Here is a 25,885-nt window from a genome sequence, read left to right as displayed (position 1 = left end):
GGAGAAGAAAGAGGGAGAGGGAGAGAGGCATGCTTGCTTGTGGTGATTAGCTATGACTCTAAATGATGTGCCAATCAGAATGATATGTTAAAAAAAATTTAAACTCACTATATTTAGGCACAGGAAGAAATATGGTTTTGCCCTTGAAGCAGAAGAACTACAAATTGCTTCTTTATTTTCTTCCAGATATGCTAGGATAACCTGGCTTTTGTTGGTGTGGGCTTCTTATTACTATAATTTACTACAGGTTCTCGGTATGGTGTAATCGTTGTAACATTTTCACACTGAGAAGGATTGAGCCCAGAACCTTGAATGTATTAAAAAGGTTTCCTAACACTAACCTACATGCATGTCTCAGCACTGTATTTCTAATGCCCAAGACAGATTTGAAAGACACATACACAAAAACACACAGACATATAGACACACAGACACATGGACATACAGACACAAAGTTTGCCAAACTTCAACTCAATAGATTCATGACCCTGAAACTGATAAGTTCAGTTAAGGTTGTGGAAGCTGTTTCCTTAGAGGAATTTATGTATTATGTGAAAATGAATATAGTTTAAAATATCATGATATCAGTGGAATTGGATTTAGTTTAATCACTAACTTTGGTTCACAAATCAACAACTTATTTTATCAAACAGTACTTAGCTTAAGTACATGTATCATGAGAAAAATCTTTAAAACAATGTGTATTAGGAACTAGTCAAGGAATTTGATAACATTTTAGCCACATATAACATGTAATCCAACCAAATCTTGCTATAGGAAATTTGAAGTCAAGATTATGTTTGAGAAGACCCAAACTTGATTATATATGTATATATATATATATATATATATATATATACTGATTTCTTAGTCATTTCCTAATTTAAATATGAAGAATAAAATAGTTTTGTTATTTGTTGTATTGCAATTTTATATTCTTTTCCACAATAAATAAAAAGGATCCAATATCTTTTGCTTATTAAGGAAGTTGTTTTGTATTCATAAAAGTAAATGGTTTAGTGGTTACATTTATATGAAAATATTTCTTTATCACTTAATATCTTTCTCCGCAGCCTATTGTACTTTCATTTTGCCAGAAAAATTGTAATCACAAACTGTTTGAATTTGCATATTCAAAACTGACATCAGCGAGACTCAGAGAACCACCTGAGAGATCACGAAGCAATTATTTTCTTTAATGTGGACCACAACTTGTTGTTGTTGTTGTTTTGCTTTTCATTTATTTGGTTGTTTTGGGGGGGGTTGTTTTGGGTTTTGTTTTTGTTTGTTTCTTTGCTCGAGACTGTCCTGAAAATTACTTTGCTGGCCTCAAACTCATAGATTACTGCCTGCCTCTGCCTCCGAAGTGCTGGAATTAAAGATAGGTGCCAACCGTATCTAGTGCGTGGACCCAAACTTTAATTAATAAAACAACTCCATGATTTCTGGATAGAAAAACAAATATTAAGTAATTTAACTGTGTTTCATTCATCCTCCTCACCAGAAAGTAGAAAAATTGCCCCAATAGGAAAATCGAATAATTTAAGCCTGAACACTATATAATTCATAGCCTTCAATATCAAATGTGTATGATAATGTTAAAAGTTGTAAAAACTTTTATTGAGGTTGAATCTCATATATCAAAAATCTAGTATTTAGTCCTTCTACTCTAAGGGCTCTCCAATGTTTTCGGAGTTAGAATCACTGACAGAGTAGTCCAAATACAGGTTCTAGAATCTTTCATCAGAATTCAGTGCCTTCCATTTAAAGAGGACAATCACCATTATATTTTTGATATTGATACATTTGTCAGAGTCTCCCTGCCAAAATGAGCTTAAGTTTGAATGGTGTTTTGGCTACAGAGAGCAGCTAGGAGACAGGCTATCAATTGTTCAGATGTAGAAGACATGTAAATCTATGCTAAGAAGTGGTAAGAGACAAGAAGGCAAAAATGTCTTTGTGTATCTTTTATGCAATCTTTTCTATTTAATAGCAGTGATAAGAGAAGATGGTAGAGCAAAGGGGTATGCTGGTAGTTTCCAAAATCATGTTAAGGCTGAGAATAACAGATTGGATCAGTGTTCTGGTGTATTTTTAAGCAAAAAAAAAAAACAAAAAACAAAAAAACAAAAAACAAAAAAACATTGCTAGCTGTGACGATTTGTATATGCCTGGCCCAGGGAGTGGGCCTCTATTTGAAGGTGTAGCCTTGTTGGAGTAGGTGTGTCACTGTGAATATAAACTTTAAGACCCTACTCCTAATTGTCTGGAATCGAATCTTCCACTAGCAGCCTTCAGATACAGAACTCTCAGCCCTGGTTGTCTGCCTGGATGCTGTCATGTTCCTACCTTGATGATATTGTACTAAAGCTCTGAACCTGTAAGTCAGCCCCAATTAAATGTTGTCCTTATAACTTGCCTTCGTCGTGGTGTCCGTTCACCTCAGTAAAACCCTAACTAAGACACTAGCATTTAAAACAAAATGAATAGAGAGAAAACAGGTGATCTTGCAGGTCCTAGGGTTTGGTGATAGGACTAAATTGACATATTGTAGAAATGATTGGTGACAAGACATTAAATAGTTTTGTGAGTGGTAGAAAGAGTTTGACTGTGATGTGCATGGTTTCTGAATCAATGTTATTTGCGAAATGACTAAAGGTTTAGTTGAAAGGTTCTTTCTTGCAATCTCAAAGCTTGTCTTAGTCACTTATAAGAAAATCTTCCACATCTGCATTGAGATTAAAATGATTTCTAAGATATGGTGTGCTTGTTTACTATATTTATCAACATAACATGTATTTTCAACTAAAATCCATCACAAATATAATTTATACAAAAAGCGTTTGAGTCATATAGTACTCACTAAGCAATTGGTTTATGGTGTCATTTAATCCTCATCAAACAATATGGAGTTAACTGTGTGTGTATCCACAGGATACACATTAAAAGACAAATATCAAGCATAAGGTCCCAAAATTATAGATGTTTTAGTTTACAAATGTGATCTCACGCCTTACGACTCTAAGGTGTTTGATTTGATGTTCTTCACTTGATTTAAACTCATCCTTGAGAAATATCTCCTTTTAGTAAAGCAAACATATTTATACGTCACCGTGAATCTCAAGTTTTGGAGACTATGTCACCTGGGAGTGTATCAGCCTCTGGTCGTAGTGGGAGAACTGAAGAAAGAGATCCTGTTTAGAACATCCAACATGCTTGATTAAAATCAATAGATCTGCTGACAAAAATCAAAGAAGATAAATTCTGCAGACACTCTACATCCATGGCTAGGAAGGCTTGGTGATGTTAAGGTGCCAGTTCCTCTAAAACTGATTTCCAAGTTTAACATGACCGCAAGCAAAATTGTACCGACACATTCTTCTGGGTATTGACACCAAGGGTCCACACCATATTGGAATTCTGAGAACTCTGAGTGGCTCACAAAGTCCAAGAGGAAAACAGAATTGGGTGATTGGCACTAACTGATCTAACACTAAAATAACCAGGAAACTGGTCGTGGCTTAAAGACAGAAGTAGATTTTAGGAGTGCAATTGAGATACGAGAAACAGAGCCGTGTATGTCCCAGCAGCCGAGCACTAACAGAGGAGTAGTAGCAACACATTTGTGAAAGAGTAGCTTTTCTATAGAAAGTGCTAGAATAATTAAACATGTCTGAGCAGGAAGGAACTACTCAAAGGAAGAGAGAAAAAAAGGAGTGAAAGAAGAGAAGATGTCCCAAATGAAGGGACTGAGGGAAGAACCTCAATAGAGGTAGCATGTCTCTTAAAAATTGTCATAAGTTAATCAAGAGATTAAGTATTCGACAAAAACTTTTCTAAGCTGCAACAGGATACAAGCTAATGCTGACAACTGAGAACTTAAGAGAACATAACGCTTTTGCAGGAGACATTGTTTGAGTCCCAGCACCCAGAGCAGGTAGCTTATAATTGCCTGTATCTTCTGGGTACCTAAACTTATGTTACAAATGCAAAAAAAAAAAAAAAAAAAAAAAAAAAAGAAAGAAAGAAAGAAAAAAAAAAGGGCTCACGTATGTTCACATACCTTTTAAAACAATAAAGAAATTCTAGATTACTTTGTCTCTAGACATGACTCAAGGTACAGCCATACAGCAACTTCAATTTTGTGAAATATGATGGGGGAAAATAGAAGTGCACAGATTGTTTAAAGAATACATTTACAAAACGCATGTCTGAAAAATGACTCACGACCTATGTACAACCAATTAAAAAGGTAGCACGTGATTTCAACACTCCGTAAACAAGGGTAAAACAGAAAACAAACAGGCACATTAGAAGGTGTTTCACGCCATACGCAGCTAGAATCTTGCAAGTTAAAACAGCCATGAGAACATACACATCTGTTGGAATAGCAGAGGAGCAAGACTATGTGGATAAAAGATTCAGGAAGGGTTGCAGTATTGTTAAGACATTTTGTCGTTATCTTACATATTTAGTGTGCTCTTGCAAGGTGCTACCTTATGAGTGTAAAATCATACCCACACGGAACCATACACAGATATTTTTATCAGTTCTATTGATAATGACAAAGTAGGGAAGTGACGAGGTCGCCATTCATTCAACAGGTAGATGAACTAGCTCTCTTACTTTTATATAAAAGAGGATATTATTGAATATTAACAGTGGCATATGCATTCCATGCACATTGCCAGGAGAAAGACAAGCGTCCGTAAAGGTTACAGAACAGCATCATTCCATCTATGGGGCACCTGCTTTAAAGTGAATCCCTGAGATAGAAATAAGGTAAATAATCTTCAGGGAAAGGGGGGGTAGGAGGATGACTGTGTGGTTCACAGTGTAATTTGAGGATAGAAAAAACTGTTCTAAAACATTCTGGAATGGTGTGTACATCATCTGAATCCAGTTAGCAAACTGGAACAGACACAACTGTCTAGTGCAAAGAGTGCGACCTTAGTTATTCCTCTCATATGAATACTTGCTTTTTAAAGATTTGTTCACCTTTTAAATGTATGCCAGTGTTTTTGCCTGCCTGTGGGTATGTATGTGCACAGCATCTGTGCAATGCTCGTGGAGGTCAGGAGAGGATGTTGGGTACCCTGAAACTGGAATTACACATGATGGTGAGCTAGCCTGTGGTTTCTGGAAATCAACCCCAGATCTTTTACAAGAGCAGCCAGTGTTCTAAACTGACCTATGCCCACGTCCCCATGATGGTTTGAATGAGAAATGTTCTTCTGATGCTCTGTTACTTGAACACTTGGACCATAGTTAGTGGCATGGTTTCAGTAGGTTTTGGAACCTTCCAGAGAAAGTATTTCCACTGGGATGAGCTTTGAGTGTTGTATAAGCTTGCTTCTTTTCTACTTGGTGCTTTCTGTGGCTGAAGCTGTGGTCTCTCAGCTTCCTGCTCTCCCTAGCTGCTGCCATCACTCCCTGGCCATTGTGGTCATATGGACACTTACTCTGTAACTGCAAGTCAAACCATAAAAGCTTCCCTAAGAAACTTTTGTTCGTGGCATTTGTTTTATCACAGCCACCAAAGTCCAATGCCAACTTCTTAATTATGTGTGTATCATAAAGCTGGAAAATGTTACTATTAGTATTGTCATTGGAGTAAAATTTGTAAAGGAATTTTCTATACTTTCGTAACTATACTTGTATAGGAAATTGTCTATATGTTTACAACATGTTTTTTCATGTACCTATAAAACCACACAGAATACATTCTTACAATTTTATATGTGTGTGCTTGAACACATACATTCGTACAGGAATAACCTTGTTATGAAACAGGGCTTTAGTTTGGAAGGATTTGGAAACAGAAGGGTTTCTAACGCTTTTAGAAAAATATGGGACTAAAACTTCACAGTTTTTCTTAAAACAACGTCCTCTGCAGGCCCTGGAGATGACCTGTGTACTGTTAGTAACCAAGGACGTCAACCAAGATCCATGTAGATTATGTCTGAATGTTAATGCATGGTGTTACCATTAAACAGAAACATTTACTTTAAAAAAGAATCATCTTCAACAAGGAAAATGAGTATCGTGCAACAGCTATAAAGATTTATTTGAACTGGAGAGAGAGCTCAGCAATCACAAGCATCGAGTGCTCTTCCAGAGGTCCAATCCCCAGCAACGACGTGATGGATTACGACCATATGCAATGGAAACCAATGCCCTTTGCTGCGGTGTTCGAAGACAGTTACAATGTGCTAATATACAATAGATAGATAGATAAATAAATAAATAAATACACAAAACCCCAGGATCTACTCCTGAGGGAAAAAAGAGTGGTACATGCATTTAATGCATATCCCTCTAACCTATGTTCAAAATTTAAAACAAACAAGACAGACAAACAAAAAATCCTGATGTATTTTTACGTTTATCTGTGTGCGTGCCCCTAAGCAGGGAGGCAGAGAAGCAGTGAATCCGTAGTGTGGCCCTGTGTATGGAGGCCAGAGTATGTCAATAGGTGACATATTCTTTTCGCTATATTGTTTTTTGCAATACTGAGTCCAGAAAACACTGGGAAGCCAGTATAACCCACTGGTGAGCTCTTAGTTGCCAATGTGTGCTGCATTTTTTTCTTGATTTTTTTTTTTAAGATTTATTTATTTGTTTATTTCATGTATGTGAGCACACTGTTGCTGTCTTCAGACACACCAGAAGAGGGCATCGGATCCCATTACAGATGGTTGTGAGCCACCATGTGGTTGCTGGGAATTGAACTCAGGACCTCTGGAAGAGCAGTCAGTGCTCTTAACCGCTGAGCCATCTCTCTAGCCCATTTTCTATTTCGTGAGTTTTATATGGGCATTTCCTAAGGATCTGACATGAAACTCATTTTATTGTTTTTATAGCAGGCATTTTCCTGATTCAGTCATCTCCATATGCCCTAGCATTTTTCTTTAACAATTTCAGAATCTGGATTTGAGGACCTGTTTATTTTAGGAAAAGGCTCTACAACAGGATTACATCCCTACTCCTCTTTCAATTTTGCATTTTGAAAAATGGCTTCACAACATCCCCTCAGCTGAATTCACTCTGTACTCCATATACAGTTGAACATGTGACTTTTATGTTCTTCTTGCTTCAGCCTCTGGGGCCCCTGGGATTGCCAGCCCGGACTGCTAAGCCTGACTCACATTGAAAACTTGTATAGTGTACTTCTTTGTCCTTACACAAGAGTGCTATGTGGAATGGAGAGGAGGTCTGCAGGGAGCTGAAGGCACAGCAGGGCAGGACATCCCTTGGGATGACAGATGTAGAGAAGATGGCCATAGTGTGAAGGGCAAAATGACCTTTTTCTACACGATTCTTTGTGCCAGAAAACCTTAGTTATTTAGGGAGAAAAGGTGCCATACAAATGCAAATGGCTGAATTACTAAATTAGCTTCTGCTGCCATTGTCTTTCTTTCCCTTGTCTTCTGAGAGCACGATTAATGCAGGTCACATTACTGGACTGTGAAATAAAGAAATAGAATACCACGTTCCCCTGGGTAAGAAGTACAGTATTCAGAATGAACAAAGCTGGAAGCCCCCATGCTTCACTTCCAGCCTCAGATCCATGCTCTTAGAGAAAAAAAGTCACCTTTGGAGAATTGATTATTTGATTCTCTCTAGTTACGCTGATGATGTGCAAAGCAAACAAAATTATTTCAAACAAGCAGAGAGTCGTGCTAATAGTCAAGTGCCTCAGGATTTATTCTATTGTCCTGACCATCTTCAATATTGAGACTCCACGGTCAAGGTCTCTTTATTTTTAATCTTGAAAGCATTTAGAAACTCACAAGGCTGAACAATATATACAATAGTCTCTGTGACAATTGCCCTGTCATGTGTAGCCTTATTACTTGATGTATTGCAAAGGGGATTGGATCCCTAAGAAGCTAAAAAGCCTCTATTGCTAATGTTTGGTTGCATAGTTATTTTTGAGTACTGATCCCTTTGGATCAAATTTACATAATAATGTAGTGGTCACAGTCTGCCTTTGCTAATTGAGTCTTCAATGGACCATGAGAGGGCAGTGTTTTCTTAGCTTGCTTTTGAGTCTGGCCACTTCTTTACAGGTGAGAGAACTTATTCTAATCCAGTTTTCTTATACCTCTAAACTGAGAAGTGTATTGTTTTCCTGCATTGATTTTCTTTTATTTATTCCTTCATACATTCCAAAAATATTTATGAAGCACATACTTTTCTCAGTAACTGTAAGTCTGAGGATGGTCATCAGTAAATGAAGTAGACAAATTATCCTTGTTCATTTCACAAATCTAACACTGTTCAAACTGCCTTTGGAATTACAAACTGCAGCAGACTACCCAGTCAACGGAATGAGAGACAGTGAGTGAAATTTAGATTTTTATTCTAGTTTTGTCACTAGTAGTACACTTTATCAAACCAAGAAAAGAATATCTGAATATTTTTTTCTATAAAATTGCTTATAAATGTGAAGTCAAGAAAAAAATCTTTGAGAATAAGTGTTACATTTCAGGAGGAGACATTGAATTTTTATTAAAACCACGAACAATAGCAATCTTGAATATTAAAAAGAAGTGTACAGTAAGTAATTAAAGTAGGACAGAGGATGAGGATTTGACCAGGATTTCTTTTTTTTTTTAATTGATTTATTTGGGAAGATTCTCTTTGCACAGAAATTTGGGTAAGGAGAGAATAGATTCCAGGGAAAGGGTAAATACAATAGCAAACATGTTAGGCAACGAGGTTAGATTGAACTCACTGTGTTAGCAAAATAATGTGAAGGTAAGTGTGGTTTGAAAGAAAGCTAAGCTCAAACAAAGCTGGGAGAAGAGGAATTTAGCCTGTTCAGCAGATAGTAAGAGGTCTTCAGTTTCGTGCTCCATCTTATCCCAACGTTTGTTAAATCCTGATCCCCATATATCTCCTCTACAGAAACAAACTCTTTCCCATCTCCCCATGTGAGACAGCAGCAAAAGACAACAAACCAGCACCCAGAAATTGTACATCAATCAGATGGAGAGGTAGTGAGAGAAAAGAGAAAATAATTTTTAAATTTGAAGAGTTGTCTATCAAAATTGAGGGGCATAGGATTTGCTGGAAGTGTTTGCATTGGGGCCTCATGGGCTGTCTTTTGTATGCAGATAACTGAAACTGAGAGAAGAACCAGGCAACCATATCCACAGGCCCCTCCTAACTGCATGTGACTTTCCTGAAGTGGGTCTTCCCTTTGGCCCAGCAGTCTTAGCCCTCACCATTTCCCCATTATTTTTCAAACCATTCTTCCACGTGTTTACTTCTCAGACTGGTATGACCCTTTTCCTATTCAACTTTATTGGTAAATGTTTTCATACATTTTGAGAAATTAAAAAATATGCAGTAAACACAATCTTATACTGTGTCTACAAGAAAAATTACCTACTTACCTGGTCTCCTGTTGTATTTTTGTAATTTGTGTTCAATATCAGCCAGAGATATGTCACTGAGCCAATAGCAGCATCCTCTACTTGCTTTCTGGTGCATTTCTGTATTGGAAATAATCAAATTTTCTTATGTATTTACCTCATCTTCTTGCAATTTCATCTTTGCTACATTATAGAAATTATTAATGAGTATATGCGTGACACTTCTCTATTATTTTCTTCATGAAAAAAAAATTCCTTGACCATATGTATTCTACTTGCTGCCAGTCAATGTCTTTGAAGATGCATGTCACAAAGACTTCTGAAGTGGTAATGTGGTGTCATCAACAGTTATGGACAGCTCTAATATCAATTTTGTTATAACCACTTAACCAAACACTTGCCAAAGTTATCTGAATTTTCCAACCCTCTTTGCCTTACACTGATATCTTCTCTATATAATCTTTTAAAGGTGTTAGTATTTAATTCTTTCCAGCAGTAATCTGTGTATCTTCTGTTCAACCAGAGCGTCTTATATTTATGTTATTTCACTGATGACTTATTTTAAATGACTCGTTTTGGGTGCTCTAGTGTCCTAATTTGTGACAGGTCTGAAATCTTCATACTTGTCCCTGGCCACTTCTTCCTCTGTATACCTGGGCACACATTAGTGACACATGAATTGAGATGACCTTGCAGTCCTTCTGGATTCTGAGCACCACTGCATCTTATTTTGTTCATGTTCCAGAGTCATATGTTCAGACTCAACCAAAATGTTTTCACAGATGTTCTAGAGACATAGCTTGGTGAACTTATCTACTGTGCTCATACCAATGGTTTATAGTGAAGTCATGATGGATGAGATGAGTCAGATCTATACAATTGAAACGAATAAGGTAACTTCTCCAAGTACAGGGAGGAAGGACTTTCAGAGACACAAACAGCTACCATAATAATTGTCTAACATCACTGGGCAAGCAAACTGCAAGGTCATAAAGGAAGATCTTGATAACAGTGAAACGAGAGGAGTTAGAAATATGGAGAATTACAGACATGCACAGAGAAAAAAGAGAGAGAGAGAGAGAGAGAGAGAGAGAGAGAGAGAGAGAGAGAGAGACTAACTAAAGCACCATGTAAAACTGATCCAGCTCTCATGAACAGTCATTGATGCACAACTCTGGCTCCCACAAGTGTTCACATAAGACATGATGGCCAGGCTAAGAAACTCCTCTTAAATTTTATCAAAACAAGAAAAACACAAAGCAAAACAAAAATAAACCACCATCTCCTGCACAACAAAAACCTTGTCTTTTTTTCCCCTGGTAATTCTGAGAAATGGATAATTTCTGTCCATCTTACTTCTTACAGTTAGGCACTGTCTATAATAACGCTATCTCAGTTTACCAATTGATGATCTGAGGACCAGAAGGAGTGAATAATTAGACAAAATAATGCAATTATAAGACATGTAGATGTGGTTTTTAAAAGGATTTCCAAATACAGTGCATTCAATATCAGGAAACTAATGTTTTGGCTCATGCAGGTTTTAGTGGAAGAGTCAGCATGCACTGGGCAATAGTTTTCTTTCTTTTTTCCTCTCTTGCTCTAAAATGCAGTGTTGACCTTCAGATGGAATTTTCAGTATATAATGAAGAATTTTTAGGACAGTGGAAGAAAATACATTGAAATAAAAGTATCTATTATAATATACAGGATTTACAAGTATACAGAAGGTATAATTGCAGTCACAAGCAATCTGTAAGAAACAATACTTTATATTACAACAAGGAATTGTATTGGTATTTTTCCATAAAGAATAATATACAAGAGATGTGCTAGTGTTCAACCAATGAGAGTAGAATGAATAGCATCAAAGATAACAGCTTTGAGTCAATATACCCAAAAATCATATTCTTAACATTATAGGAATATAATTGAACAACCAAGTGTTGAACATGATGACTCCATCCTTTCAATAAAGCATTTTGAAAAAGAATGTACTTTTACTCATGTCTTCCATAAATTTTGGGAATTTTATAGTTTTTTTCTCATGTAGAAGATAATGTTTATCTGAACATCCTGAAGGGAACACAAGCGAATAGTATTTTGAAAATGACTTTGTACTGTCTTTAGATCATAATTCTTTTATTACATTGAAAGCTAAAAGTAAATTGTATCTTCATTTATTCATCATCTAATATTAACTTAATTACTACTATATTTGGGGTATAATATAACACTTTGGGGAGCACTAAACCAAATAAGCCTTATTTCTTGTTTGTGAGCACATTTAAAATATGATCAGGGAAGCCAAATGAAAGATTACAGAAGACGTGCGAGACAATACATTCATATGGTTTCTCTATGTTACAACATACCATGGCAGACACAATTTCTTACTGATAAAGACACATTCCTAAGGATTCTCCTTCTTCCTTCTGTCTCTGGGAGGCTGGACTTTGTAGAATCATCAACTCTGATGAATAGCTGCAAATAGGGCAGGAGACAGTGATAGTCTATGTATTTTCCCCCTAGGATCCTACTGGTTTGTTTTCAGACTGGCAATGGTATGGCTTATTCAGTAGCAATCTGTGTAAGAATGTAAGAGTGTAAGAATGACACGCTAAGTGTACTGTTAAGGCATTGCAGAAACTCACCAACCCTGCCTTGAATTTCCTAAATGTGGATTAAATAGACACATTAGAAGGTGACCTCAGTGGTACTAGAGGGAGCAGGGATTTACAGAGGGCTTCAATGGAACAGTCATTCAGGGCAAATGAGGAACTCCATCTGGAAATCATCTTCACTGGTTTATGCAGTCACAATATACATTTGCATGAAGAAAATCACTGGGCAAAAAAAAAATGTCAAAGAAATGAAGGGCTAGATCCAATACATGAGAGAGAATTATTCTCTAAGAGGTTGTGTATCTTAAGGATAAATTTTGGAATCCTGAGTAAGACACTGATTGAACTGAGTTATTAGGTAGTATATAGTGTAGGGAGTCTTATGAAAGAAATTCACAAAGGTCTAAGGAAGAAAATAAACCAAGTCCAGTGTCAGAAATAATATTGAGAAGACAAAGAATAGAATGAGAAACAGTTTTATTTAAAGTCTATAGTTATTCTAATCTTGGATATATACCCAAAATGTGCTCCATCATGCCACAAGCACACTTGCTCGAGTGTGTTCATAGCAGCTTTATTTGTAATAGCCCCAAACTGGAAACAGTACAGATGTCCCTCACCTGAAGAATGGAAAAAGAGAGAGTGGTAATTTACACCACTTGGAATAATACCTAGCTATTAAAAACAAGGACATCATGAAATTTGCAGGCAATGGATAGAACTAGAAAATATCATCTTCAGTGTGGTAACCATGAAAAGACACACATGGTACCTACTTTTGGATATTAGCCATAAAGCACAGAATAACCATACTACAATCTACACATAAGATAAGTAACAAGGAGGGCCTAAGAGAAGATGCTCGAATCTCCTTTAGAAGGGAAAATAAAATAGAAATCAAGAGTAGATGGAGAGAAGGAGATGGGTAGAAGATGGGATGGCATGATGGTTTGTATATGCTTGGCCCAGGAGTGGCACTATTACAGGGTATGGCCCTGTTTGGAGTAGGTGTGTCATTGTTAGTGTGGGCTTATCTCCCTGCAAGCTAGTATGAAGATGTAGAGCTCTCGGCTCCTCCTGCACCATGCCTGCCTGGATGTTGTCATGCTTCTTCCTGCACTAATGATTAAGGACTGAACCTCTGAACCTGCAAGCCAGCCCCTATTAAATGTTGTCTTTTATAAGTTTTGCCTTGGTCATGGTATCTGTTCATAGAAGTAAAACCCTAAGACACAAGTGGAGGAAAACAAGGGCAGAGATTAGGAATGAGGGGAGTGGGGTAGGGGGTGAGAGGACTGGGAGACAGCAAGTGGGAAGGCATCTCTGGGACAAGCAAAAGACCTTGGTCAGTGGAGGCTCCTGAGAGTCTATGGGGATGACCCTAGCTCAGAATCCTAGTAGTCAGGAATATGGAGACTAAAGTGGTGGTCTCATGTAGCCAAGAAAGACTTCTAGTGGAGGGAAGGGAACTTCGACCCATCCACAAAACCTTAGACCACAAATTTGCCATGCTTATAAGATATGCTGAGATAAAGAGGGAGCAGAGATTGAGGGAAGGGCCAACCAATGAGGGGCCCAACTTGAGATCCATCCCATTAGAGATGGGATACTCCCCAGAGTATTACAATACTCTGCTATGCTTTTAGACAGGAGCCTAGCACAGCTATATATGAGAGTCTTCATCCAACAGCAGATAGAAACAGATGTAGGAACCCACAGTCAACACTGAGCAGAGTTCGGGGAGTTTTGGGGAAGAGTCCAAGGAAGAATTGAGGGAGCCAGAGAGGTCAAGGACACCACAAGGAAACCAACATTGCCAACTAACCCAGGCCCAAGGGGACTGACAGAGACTACCAACCAAAAAGCATGCATGGTTTGGATCTAGGAATATATATATATATCAGATGTGAAGCTCTGTATTCATGTTCTTCCCCTAACAATTGGAGTGAGGCATGTCTCTGGTTTGAACTCTGTTGTCTACCTTTGGATCGCTTTCCACTAGCTGGGCTGCCCTGTCTGACTTCAGTGGGAGAGGATTCACTTAGTCCTAACATGACTTGATGTGCCAGTTGGGGTTGATACCCAGGGTGAGGTTGTCCTCTTTTCTGGGAAAGGAGATAGGGAATAAGGTAAGGGGTGGGAAGTAGAGACTTGGACTCTTAGTTCTCTTAATAAAAAGAATTCCTAGTCACTTGCCCCCAAGCAATTCGTTGGGCAGAACATTATGGCTGTGGCAGCATATGGCACGGGAGGTTCTTACTCTAGGGCAGACAGGCAGCAGAGGTCCCAAAAGGAGAAACAAAACAGGGAGGGAGGATATCTCCAAAATCTCACACTCGGAGACTCACACCGTGAGCGAGTCTTCCTAAAGCACTATAACCTTTCCCTAAAGTGTCACCCAATTGGGGACCACACAGTCAATGCAGTGAGCCTGCAGAGGAGGTTTCAAAAGAACCTCTAGGCACAAGTAAGATATGAAGAATGTAAACTCAATGCCCTTGACAATGAAGTAAATTTGGGTGGCTGGATCTCTCACACAGATAACCATGTGTTTGAAGAATTTGAAGAATGTGTTTTACTTTTAAGGCAGGAATGTAGACTCCTTCAGCACTGGTGAGTTAGCCACGTCTCAACAAGTAAATCAATGAATATGACAAAGCACCTCTTTGTAAGATGGACTCTAGCTCTTGTTTTGTGTGACATCTTTGCCCTTCAGGCTTATGTTCTAACAGTGCAGTGACTAACAAATTACTCCTACCGGAGCCATGCATCTATTTTTAAGACATGGGGAATATTCTAACAAAGAATTATGTGAAACGACGGAGTCTGTAATAAATTATGCAATGTACAAACAGACAGCCTCACTTCTAAACAGAGGCAAACATTCTCAAATTGAGAACTAATGACAAGCATTAACAAATTACATACGACACACATTATGAATTTAATCCTCCTTATAAAATGCTTTTGGGCATTCGTGGAGCTGAGAAAACTACCATATTTTAGAGGCTTATTTTTCTGTTAGAAAGCAATTTTCTTTCCTTCGCCATTGTTAGTGACTACCATTGTCTATCTCTGGATGGTCCCTTCTTGTACTAACTGCAGAGAATTCCCTTTTTGTTTGACACTATGCCTCTTGCTCTGAGCATTTTTTTTAACATTCTTCAGTATAGATTCTTCAAAAATGTTTTCATACCTACAGATATTATGTAATTGCACATTTATGTAAATATCTTTAAGGAACTAAGTTGACTGTATTTAGTATTTATTCTATTATCTTTTTAGGTATTTCATGCAAACTCTCTTGTTTATGTTCTCTGTATTCGATTTTGTGCTTCATAACAAAAGGTGTGAGATCTGAAGCATATTGTTTTATAAGCGGAAAATTTGGAGCTTCAGATACATACAGTGGGACAATAATTATGTTTAATGACATATTAAAAGTCATGTGACGTTAGGCTAAGACATATAAAATGGTAGCACAATTCAAGGAAAAATAATAAAATTTAAGTTTTCATACTGTCATAGATAAATATATTAGTATGCATGTAGAACAATCTAAAATATATTTTATAATTTGATATTTTGTTTTATTTATTTTGTTTAATTTCTTACATATTTTGCAGAATTTGAGATTGACTCCAGGATCCCATAAATGCCAGTTGTCTTAATTAGTGCATTATTGCCGTGATGAGTAACTATGACCATGATAACTCTTTAAAAAAACCATTAGTTGGGGATGGCTTACAGTTTAGAAGTTAGTCCATTACCATCATCCTGAGAAACAGCATACAGGCAGACATGGTGCTATAAAGCATGAGCGTTCTACATCTGAATCCACAGTTATAAGGAACTTAATGTTACACTAGACCTGGCTTGAGCATATGAGACTTCAAAGCCTGCCCCCCTTTTAATGCACTTCCTCCAACAAGGCCATATCTACTCCTAGGCCACAACTTGTAATGGTACCACTCCCTATAGATGTATGGGAGCAATTTTTATTCCAACCTCCACACTAGGCAATCAGGAAGCCATTTCCCCTGCAAATATTTGATATTTCAGTGTTAATTACACCTTCTACCTATTCCACAGGAAAAAAATCAATAAAAATTATGTTACACAGTAAACTACATGTCAACCATACATAGTAAGAAAATGTCATTTAATTTTTTGATTTGTAAAACAGCTTAGAATATTTTTACTGACAATATATATTGTACTTCTATGGTGGGTGTAATTCTAAATACTTTGCTTACGATCTTTGCACAATAAGCTGTGTGACAGGAGGCATGATTTTTATACCACTTTTACAATTTTAGAAGTTGAAATACAAATCAATAAAGTCACTAGACCAAAGCAATGGAGCTGTGAGCTATTGTGAAATAAAACTGTCTTTTCAATCATAGCATGTTGGCTTCCAAACACATACCCTTAACAATGGGAGTAGAGGTAATCTTTAAAATAATATTTAAGTACATGCCAGTTATTTCATAAGCTATAAAGACTCTGCAGACTGCACTTTATTTTTTTGAGATACTCACACTGTACAATACATTGCCTTACCTCATTTATATATTCTTGCCTTCCCATGTATAAACTGGTTGGTATGGCCAGAATTTAACTATTTCTTATATTCAGATAAATCATTAATATGTACATATTAGCAAAACTTCCTCAAAAACACTTTACTGAAAAAATAACAAAACAGTGATTTATCCTTTTAATTTAAATGCTGTGTTTATCAAACTGAATGTTGTTTAGTTTTTAAAAGAGCTTTAAACTGTAGACATAGCACACTATTTCAGCATCATCACCAGCAACATCTTCATAACTTGTCAATCTCATATGAATAGGATCATTATGGACCTTTGGTATCTTGCTTCCCTGATCAATGAAATGATTTGCTTAACTTGAAAATAACCTTGTGTTTAAAATTTAGGATAATATCATTAATTCTCATGTACCTGTTTCTTGGAGTTGGGTTGTCCTGTGTTTTTCACTTTTATTACCAATGATTAACTGCACAAACTGATCTGCTTCATAGTGAGATTTCATACATGTGAATAACATACTTTGATCATCTTCAATAGTCTATCATCCTGCCATCCATCTGCTGTTCCTCTTTACATAACCCCAATTCTCTATTTTCATGTATTATCTCTATTATCTTCTCTTCTTTCTTAGTTTAGTTATTAGTAGCATGTATACATACATATAAATATAAAAATATAAATATTCTTTATATATCAGTTAAATCCATTTTGGTTCATAGCCTCTATTAGTTTCACTGTATCTCTGTGTAGTTTCTGTTTCAATGACCTGTCCATTGGTGAGAGTGGGGTGTTGAAGTCTCCCACTATTATTGTGTGGGGTTCAATGTGTATTTTAAGCTTTAGTAAATTTTCTTTTATGAATGTGGATGCCGTTGCATTTGAGCCATAAATGTTCAGAATTGAGACTTTCTCTTGGTGGTCTTTCCCTTTGATGAATATGAAGTATTCTTCCTCATCATGCTTGATAAATTTTGTTAGAAAGTCCATTTTATTGGATATTAGGATGGTGACTCTAGCTTGTTTTTTGGGACTATTTGCTTGGAAGACCTTTTTCCATCCTTTTTCTTGAGATAGTGTCTGTCTTTGTTATTGAGGTGTGTTTCTGGAATGCAGCAGAATGCTGGATCTTGTTTGCATATCCAATCTGTTAGCTTTTGCCCTACAGTGGGAAGAAAGAACTTATTGAACCCACCTCCAGCAGAAAGACAGAGCATTAAGTGAGAGATAAACTCCATGTTCACAGTTAGAGCTTTGACCCATAATTCTTCTTGTCTGAAAGAAATACAGGGATGGAAATGGAGAAGTGCCAGAGGAAAAGAAGGTCTAGAAACAGGCCCAAAACAGAATGCAGCTCAAGGGGAAGCCCCAAGACCTGACACCACTACTAAGGCTATTGGGCACTCACAAGAAGGGACCTACCACCACTGCCCTCCGAAAGACCTAACAAGCAGTTGAAAGAGTCAGATACAGATATTTGTGTGCAACCAATCAACAGAAGATGCTGACCCCTATGGTTGAATTCAGGAAATGCTGCATGAAGCTGAAACGGGGAAGGGCAACCCTGTAGGAGGACCAGCAGCCTCAATTAACCTGGATCCCAGAGATCTCTCAGACACTGGATCACCAACCAGGCAGAATACACCAGCTGAGATGAGGCTTGCAGCACATATATAGCAGAGGACTCCTGGGACTTGGTTTAGGTAGAGACTGGAGGCCCAGGAAGTTTAGAGGTCTGGTGGAGTGGGTGGGTGGGGATATCCTTGTGGAGACATGGAGGCCGGGGGAGGAGGTATGGGATGTGGAACCATTCAGGGAGGGGGGAGTGTACTGGGAAGGGAATAAAGTCTGGAGTGTAAAATAAATAAATAAAAATAAATGAATAAAACCAGTACATTTTATAACATTATTCATGGAACCAGAATATTATTAAATTTAATTTTACCAGTAAAAAAATGAAACTTACTGAGTTCTTTCAGTGTGTGTGTGTGTGTGTGTGTGTGTGTGTGTGTGTAGGGCTGACAACTTTCTATTGTATTATTGAATCATTACTTAGAAGGCACATCCTGAAGAAGACAAATTCTCCTTCTTTCATCAACCATTAACTACCTATTGTTTTTCATCTATGGTTGGGTTCTCGTGAAGCTTTCAAAACTGGTAGTGACATGGTAGCTAACATTGCTATTGTTTAGTTCTCGTTTGGACAATCACATTGCCGAGGTTTTATGACTGCAGTTTCTCTGTCATATTTAGAAGACAAACCTTGCTGCAGAGTCCTAATTCTCTATTTCTTACCTTTTTTTTCTATAGGATTTTTTTGTAATATTCTGTAAGTCACAGATTTAAGGGTTGTATCATAAATTTATCATTTGAGGCAGGACATCCATGGTCAGTTCCCTCCATTCTGACTACTTGTAGCCTACTGGAATGATGTATATCTGCTGGAAAGAAAAAGAGCATTTAATGAAGTATAAGAGCTGTTACTTGTCTGGGTATACGGATGTCTATTTAGAATTCAGTTTGAAATATAAAGGTTTAAGTGTGCACCATTAGTAGGTTCTTCTTTAGGTACATGGCCTCACTCTCATTTTATTCTCTACAATACGAAATATTAAAAAGATCATCAAGTAGCCTCTAAACTTCCCTACTGATAATTCTGCACTCCTATCTTCCTCTCCATTAAGGCATGGGCTACACTTATTGATTAGCTTTAAATAAAGCCTATAGAGTAGGAGTAGCAAGAAATCATTTTCAAGGTTAGGTTGTAAGATGCCAATGAGCTCCAATGATGATATCAAGCGTTTTTGATTTTCCTGGACCAATCAGTTTGATGAAAGCAAGCTTCTCCATGAGACACTGTTGTGACAGAGTCCAAATGGCAGAACAATTTTTTGTCAACAACCATTGAGACAGTTCAGAAGTTGTTCTCTCACCAGTTGCACAGCTGCAAGTAAGTCCTCCTGAAAGACTTTGAAGTGATGTCAATCGACCCAGCTATGCTGAATGCCTGAGCTACAGACCTGTTAAGTCTATTCTAATGCATGATAATGTGTTCCATAGCAATAATTGAGTCCTGTGCAGATATTCAGACATATGATAAACAATAATATGACTTAATTGTGCTTTTGATAATGCTTGTATTATATCCTATTTCTCACTCAAATCAATTCTCTTTTTTGTGAATCAAAAAGAAGCTGTGGGGATGAATTACCTTAATGTAATTGAACAAATGAAGGACAAAAAAAAGATTGGAAGTTCACTTCTCTTCTTGAATTTCAGTCTATTCATTCATGAACTAAGAAGCCTTGGCTATGTAGGTTTATTGATTCTCATTCTCCATCGTATGTCCATTTTTAATATGTATTATGATCCTATTGACTTATAAGACAACAGTACAAGAAAATACACAATATTCACCCTGAAGATATTTGCAGAGTAGAGGACCAGAGTAACTTTTTTGACATTTAACCAAAATTCCCAACAATATGTCACTACAGTTTGGACATTTTGATGGGAAATAGAATATGCTTAATTTTAAAGTCTACTATGAATTTGAGATGTTGCAAAGAAAGACAACACGTGAGTTAAAGTGCATACCACCTGTGCAGGCACGTAAGGAGGAGTGACATTCATTACATGCAGCAGAAAGAGGAGGAGCATTGTGGTTTCTAATGAGAAAAGATGAGGAAATCCTGATTCAAATAAGTTACTCATCTTCATAAGAACATTAGCAGGTATGGCACTGCTTCTTCACATTCATAAGTCTGAAGAAAATTCATTAGCTATAGGACGGGTTGGAGCAAAGTGAAATGGAATATGAACTGACATTGTGAGAATACACAATGAAACATATGAATTGGTAATGCCAAATTCTATCCATAGAAACGGCAGGTAAAAATACATGTATACGAGAGAAAGACTATAATTTAGAAATATATTACTTGTCTACTTCCTTCTTTAAAAAGTCTCCAAGTTTTGTATAAAGCAGAGAGCTATGCTACATTGCCCACATTTTTACAAAGAATACTGCCTGTTAGCTTCCATTCAGGCAGGATATAATACACTTGCAAAACAAACCTGCCTTAGTCAACTGTCATATAATTTTGTGTTTTTTTTTTTACAAGTGGAGAATCTACTAACAGTTATAGAACAGACATTGTAGAATTATATTTTCAAGCATTATTGTGTGCAGAATTGTAGAGATTAACAATTGAGCAAACAAAATAATTAATTTATCCTCATTTAGTGTTATGTGGGAAATACCAGTAATGATGATGAAAAGCAGGGTTTTTTGTTTATCCATTTTAACTCTTACTTTTCCATATTTTAAAACTTCTGGTGTGTTTTCCATATCAGTCATTTTGTTATCCCCCCTCCCATGCTGAGCACACACCTTAGTTCAGTGTTTGTCAAATACTTGCTCAACGTAGGTGTTAGACGCTGGCTTTATTAATTAGAAGCACGTGAAGATTTTCACGGTAGTTACTTATTATTTCATGATCATAGTCACTTTCCCACACAGCTGCATTGTTTATCATTTTCTAAACTGAGCCATCTACCTTAGTCTCTGTGTAAGAGAAGAGGCATCAGACAGGAGACTCTTTGTTCGTTGAGTAAAAGCAAGACCTTCAATATAAATTTAAGTCAATATAACTCATTAATATGAGTACCAGTAGGATATTATTGTTCTTTTAAGTCAAATGTCAAACAAGAAGATACATACCCCTGAAGCAACAATGGAATGGATGAATACATGTAAGAGAAGTTGGCCAGTATCTATAAGGAAATAGTAATTCCCAGCCACCCTAATAATTTTCAACACTCATTATTAGTACTTTCTCCTTTTTCCAAATTGGTCCATGAAATTACTCAGTGATGCCCAGACTGATGACCAAGAAAGGTGTTCTCCATTTACAAAATGGCAATATTTCTTTTTGTTTCAACTTTTTCCTTCAGATTTCCATAAACACAGATCCCATAAGACTCGAGCTCTCTCAAACTCCCTGTTTGCTGCAGATTGTAGAGAAGCTCATTGCTTGTTCATTCCAAGTACCCAATTGTGTTTCTTACCTAGTATGTATGTGTGTGTATATATATATATATATATATATATATATATATATATATATATACCAAGCTTTTATGACTCTCCTGGCTATATGTGCTTCTTTCCATTCCTCGGAGGTCAGCACTGCAAAGCACCAAAGGGCTCTCGTCAGCGTTTTATAAGCATTGGAGTCCGCACGTTCTCAGGTGTCTCTTACCCATGACTCCCACAACGAATTTCATCACTCGACAGACTTCTAAGTTGGGTGAGACCTTTTGGTCACTTTCCTGATGACGCTCATGTTTCCTTTTGTATGTTATTGTCTCTGCTTACTTTCTAAACCAAGCTGATCAGTTCCTGTTGTTCGGTAAAGTCTCTCTCTCTCGGCTTATCATCTTGTTTTTGAGGCATTACATTTGATAATAATATTTTATAGATCAGTTTACCATTAATGAAGCAATTTTTTTCTTCAGTGGATATCTTCACCTACAGTTGCCAGCTCCAGGAGTCATGTCTGAACATGAAAACTCTTAGTTTATTTAATAAATATTAGCATTTATTTTCTGTGTAGCAATATCAGCTTTTGTCTTTTCTTTAAATAAAAAAAATTACAAATAAGCAATGAATAACTTTTCTCCTAAACCCCAGTAGGGCAAAGATCTCTGGATCTTGAGAGCCAGAATGAATAAATAAGTTCTCATGTTTGTTTTTGGCTTGGTCTCCACTATCCTAGGCAATTTCCACAGCTTGCCAGATGGAAATGATTCAACATTGTGTTAATGAGATAAACGCTAGGCTAAGAAAATATTTTTGGAAGAAAATAAAAATTAGAGTAATCATGGATTCCTTTTAAATAGGTAAGTAAATACTTTGACTCCTTCACAGGACATCTGACACAAGCAGGGTTTGCTGCCAATTTGCCAGAAGTAAAAGGCAATGCCAAATATCCCCATATATCAGACAAGCATTCGTAAAGCCTAGATCATATTTTCAGGGTTCCCATTAAAAGATTCTTTTCCTTTAGGGGCCTTCGTTGCCCCCTATCTGGTGTCTCACAGACCTCTTGGATCCTGCCTTGACTACCAGTTTAAGCTACTATGAAAATCATGTCTATTTTGAATGCTATTCTCTTAGCATCTGGGACACAATGTTTTTAAGAGCAGGTGGCAGTAACTGCCCAATTAGAATGTTTTGAATATTCAGATCAACAGCCTTGGTTCAAAAGAATTTCCTCACCACCCCCTCATACTTCTTAGAAATGCTAAAGAATGGAAATCAAAAGGTTTGTAGCTAGGGTGAGACAAGCAAAAATACTAAAGAATTGAAGTCAAGTTTGTATATCAAATTCATCTGCATAGAGTGAGGATATCTAAAAGCTTAACGATGAAAAAAATAGCATAAATAGCCATGTGATGGAGCAGTGGACCGGACAGTGACTATTTCCTGCAAAGCCAAGCTTTGGTTTAAATATGAAGTATTGGGGAACAAGAGAACATCTTTCCCTACTACAAAGATGCAGTCGTGACTTGTGTCTTAATTTGAAAATTAAAAGTAAACTTTCCCAGGAGATCCCTTAGAAATAGAGAAATGTGGACATTGTGGGGAGAAATATTTTCTTTGCAATAGGAACAGCTTGTGCTGGGACTTCAATCCCCTTTGCTTTCTAGTTATTTTCCTTTTGCGTGGTAAAAGTGAATCCCAATTGAGTGCCTGGTTTTCGCTTTGCAACAGGAAAGGTTTCATGGAGGGAAACATTCCCCCATCAATCTACCCCACGGTTTGGGAACTGCAGTGATAAGATAGAATGCTGGGAAAGCTATTAGATATACAAAAACTTGAAATCTTGTCACAAATGCAGGAAATGTCAGCACAGTCATGGAAAGATGAAGAAGTGGGGAAGGAGAATTGAATGGTTGCTTTTGAAGTGAAAACAAAAAAGAGAGAATTCTGCATGCCCATTGAAGATCCTTAACACAGAGAAGAATGCAGAGACTGGCTGTGTAAACTAGTAGGTTTCTGATTCTTGTGCCTTCTGGGCTATTTTCCTTCATGCATCCAACAATTCTGGCAATTATTAAGTTTGATTTATCTGGTAAAATTTGAATGTTAAAATATAATATTATGAAACTTTTTGCTTTTGCAGAACCACTTGTTTTGTTTCTTCTAAAAACTCAAGGAAACTTTCCAGTCAGGACATGTGAGAGGGATGGTGATATGATGATGATGATGATGATGATGATGATGATGACGACGACGACGACGACGATGATGATGAAGGAGGAGGAGGAGAGGAGGAGGAGATGATGATCTTTATTCAGCAAAATAATCAATTGAATCTTAGAACTAAAACAAATAATTAAAAGTCACTAGATAGACTGGCCCTGGACTCATAGCAAACCTCCTGCCCCAGCCTGACAGTGTTATGACCATAGGCATTAGCCAGTGCACACTGGGCTTGAGTCTAGCTTTCTGATAGCTACTTGTGTCATTGATTTACAAAGAGAGTAGTTTGTGAATTGATCCTAATAACATCTCGACCTACGAAGCATCCTCAGGATGTAACACTCTGCGGTAGACCTATGAGTGAGAATGGGGGAATCCATACTTAGAAATAAAGTTATTTGACTTTGTGATTCCTTTTTGAAAGTTAATTTCCATTTGCACTGCGTTTTCTCCAGCTTCCCATTGCTAGGAGACTCATGCTGCCTGACTATCACTCTTCCTTGGCCCTAGGTGTCAGGGCTTGAGTATTGAGTATCCAGTAGCCCTAGATCATAAGGACAAGACAAAGGCTCCTTAGATAGATTCCCAACTGTGAATTTTTATTAACTTACAAGAGATGCTGGGTTTGACTATACCCACTTTAGCATTCAGTGCTGCAATCGCAGTACATATAACTTTTCTAAACCTTTGCCTGAATGCATTTGATCTAGGAGCAGATTTTATTAAAGCAAATGAGTCTGCAGGATGCCCTGATCATGATCAAACTTGTCAATTATGGTAGAGGCTTGGCTCCCCCTGGAAACTGAGGCCCTGCTGTTTACCGAGCATATTCTTTAAAATGGAGAAAAGGAAGAGAAAATGTCTTTTCCTTGTTAAAAAAAGTATGTATTAACAGCATTTCTGTCTGTTTGTGTGCACAGGTTGGGGGAGCACCCATGAATGCAAATGTGGAGGCAAGAAGGCAAGAGGTTGATGCCTGGCGTGTTCTTTTATGCTGTCTGTCTCTCTCTTTTTTTTTTTTTTTTTTTTTTTTTTTTTTTTGGAGAGAGTCTCTCATTGGACTTGGAATACACCATTTAGTTTAGATTCGCTAGTCAGCAACCCTTGGGATTAGTCTATGTTACTCAGCTATCTGGTTAAGGTGCATGTCACAACAAAAAATTTTCATGAATTAGGAATCTGACATCCATCCCCATCCTTGCATTTTACCCACTGATCCATCTCCCCAGCCTCAAGAAGGTAAATCTGTAGGTAATTACCTAAAATTCTACCACCTTTTAGTTTCCTTTTAAAATTTTATTTATAGTAAGTTAATTTACTTTATATGTAATATTATAACATTAATGCAATACTTTACTTGGTTCACTTTGAAAATCTGTTTTATTTTTAATTATGTTTGAGTGTTTGGGTGCAGGTATGTTGATGTTATCCCTTTCGAGCTAGAATTACAGTCAATTGTGAGCTGCCTCGAGCGGTGGCTGATAATTGAACACAGATTCTCTGGAAGAGCAACAAGGCCTCTCAACCACTGAACAAACCTTCCAGCTCCCACTTGATTCCTTTTACTTCAGTCACTATCTTAATTTTATAAAATATCTACAAAAACTATCTTCAATGAAAGAAGAGTTAGATCCTTTTTCTTATTTATTACGGACAGCAAGTCTCATTGTGACTTTCTGATGATAAATCTTTTTTTGTTAGTATTTTTTCTATTGTTTAGATTGACTATTACTCTGTTTCCCAGTACGGTCAGGAACTCAGCATATGACCTCCCAAATACAAGGATAAAATACATGAGACTTAACTACAACTTAACTGTAGAGAGCTGCGAAGTGCCGCGCCTCAAAGATGGTGCTGGTTTCCGCCTTCCACCCTCCCAACAGTGAGCGCTCCTTGCAGTAAACAAGTCCTTATTTGGCTATGTCTGCCTGGCCCGCTAGCTTCCGCATAGTGACAGCCTATCTACATGACCCACGTGGCTTGCTAGGACTGGCCAGTGCTAGCTATTTAAGTGTGGTGCAGGGTGTTCTCCGGGGAGAGAGAGCCAGAAGAGGGAGA

Source organism: Rattus rattus, chromosome 9, assembly GCF_011064425.1.
Source record: "Rattus rattus isolate New Zealand chromosome 9, Rrattus_CSIRO_v1, whole genome shotgun sequence".
Classification (NCBI taxonomy): Eukaryota; Metazoa; Chordata; class Mammalia; order Rodentia; family Muridae; genus Rattus; species Rattus rattus.
This window is presented reverse-complemented; position numbering follows the sequence as displayed.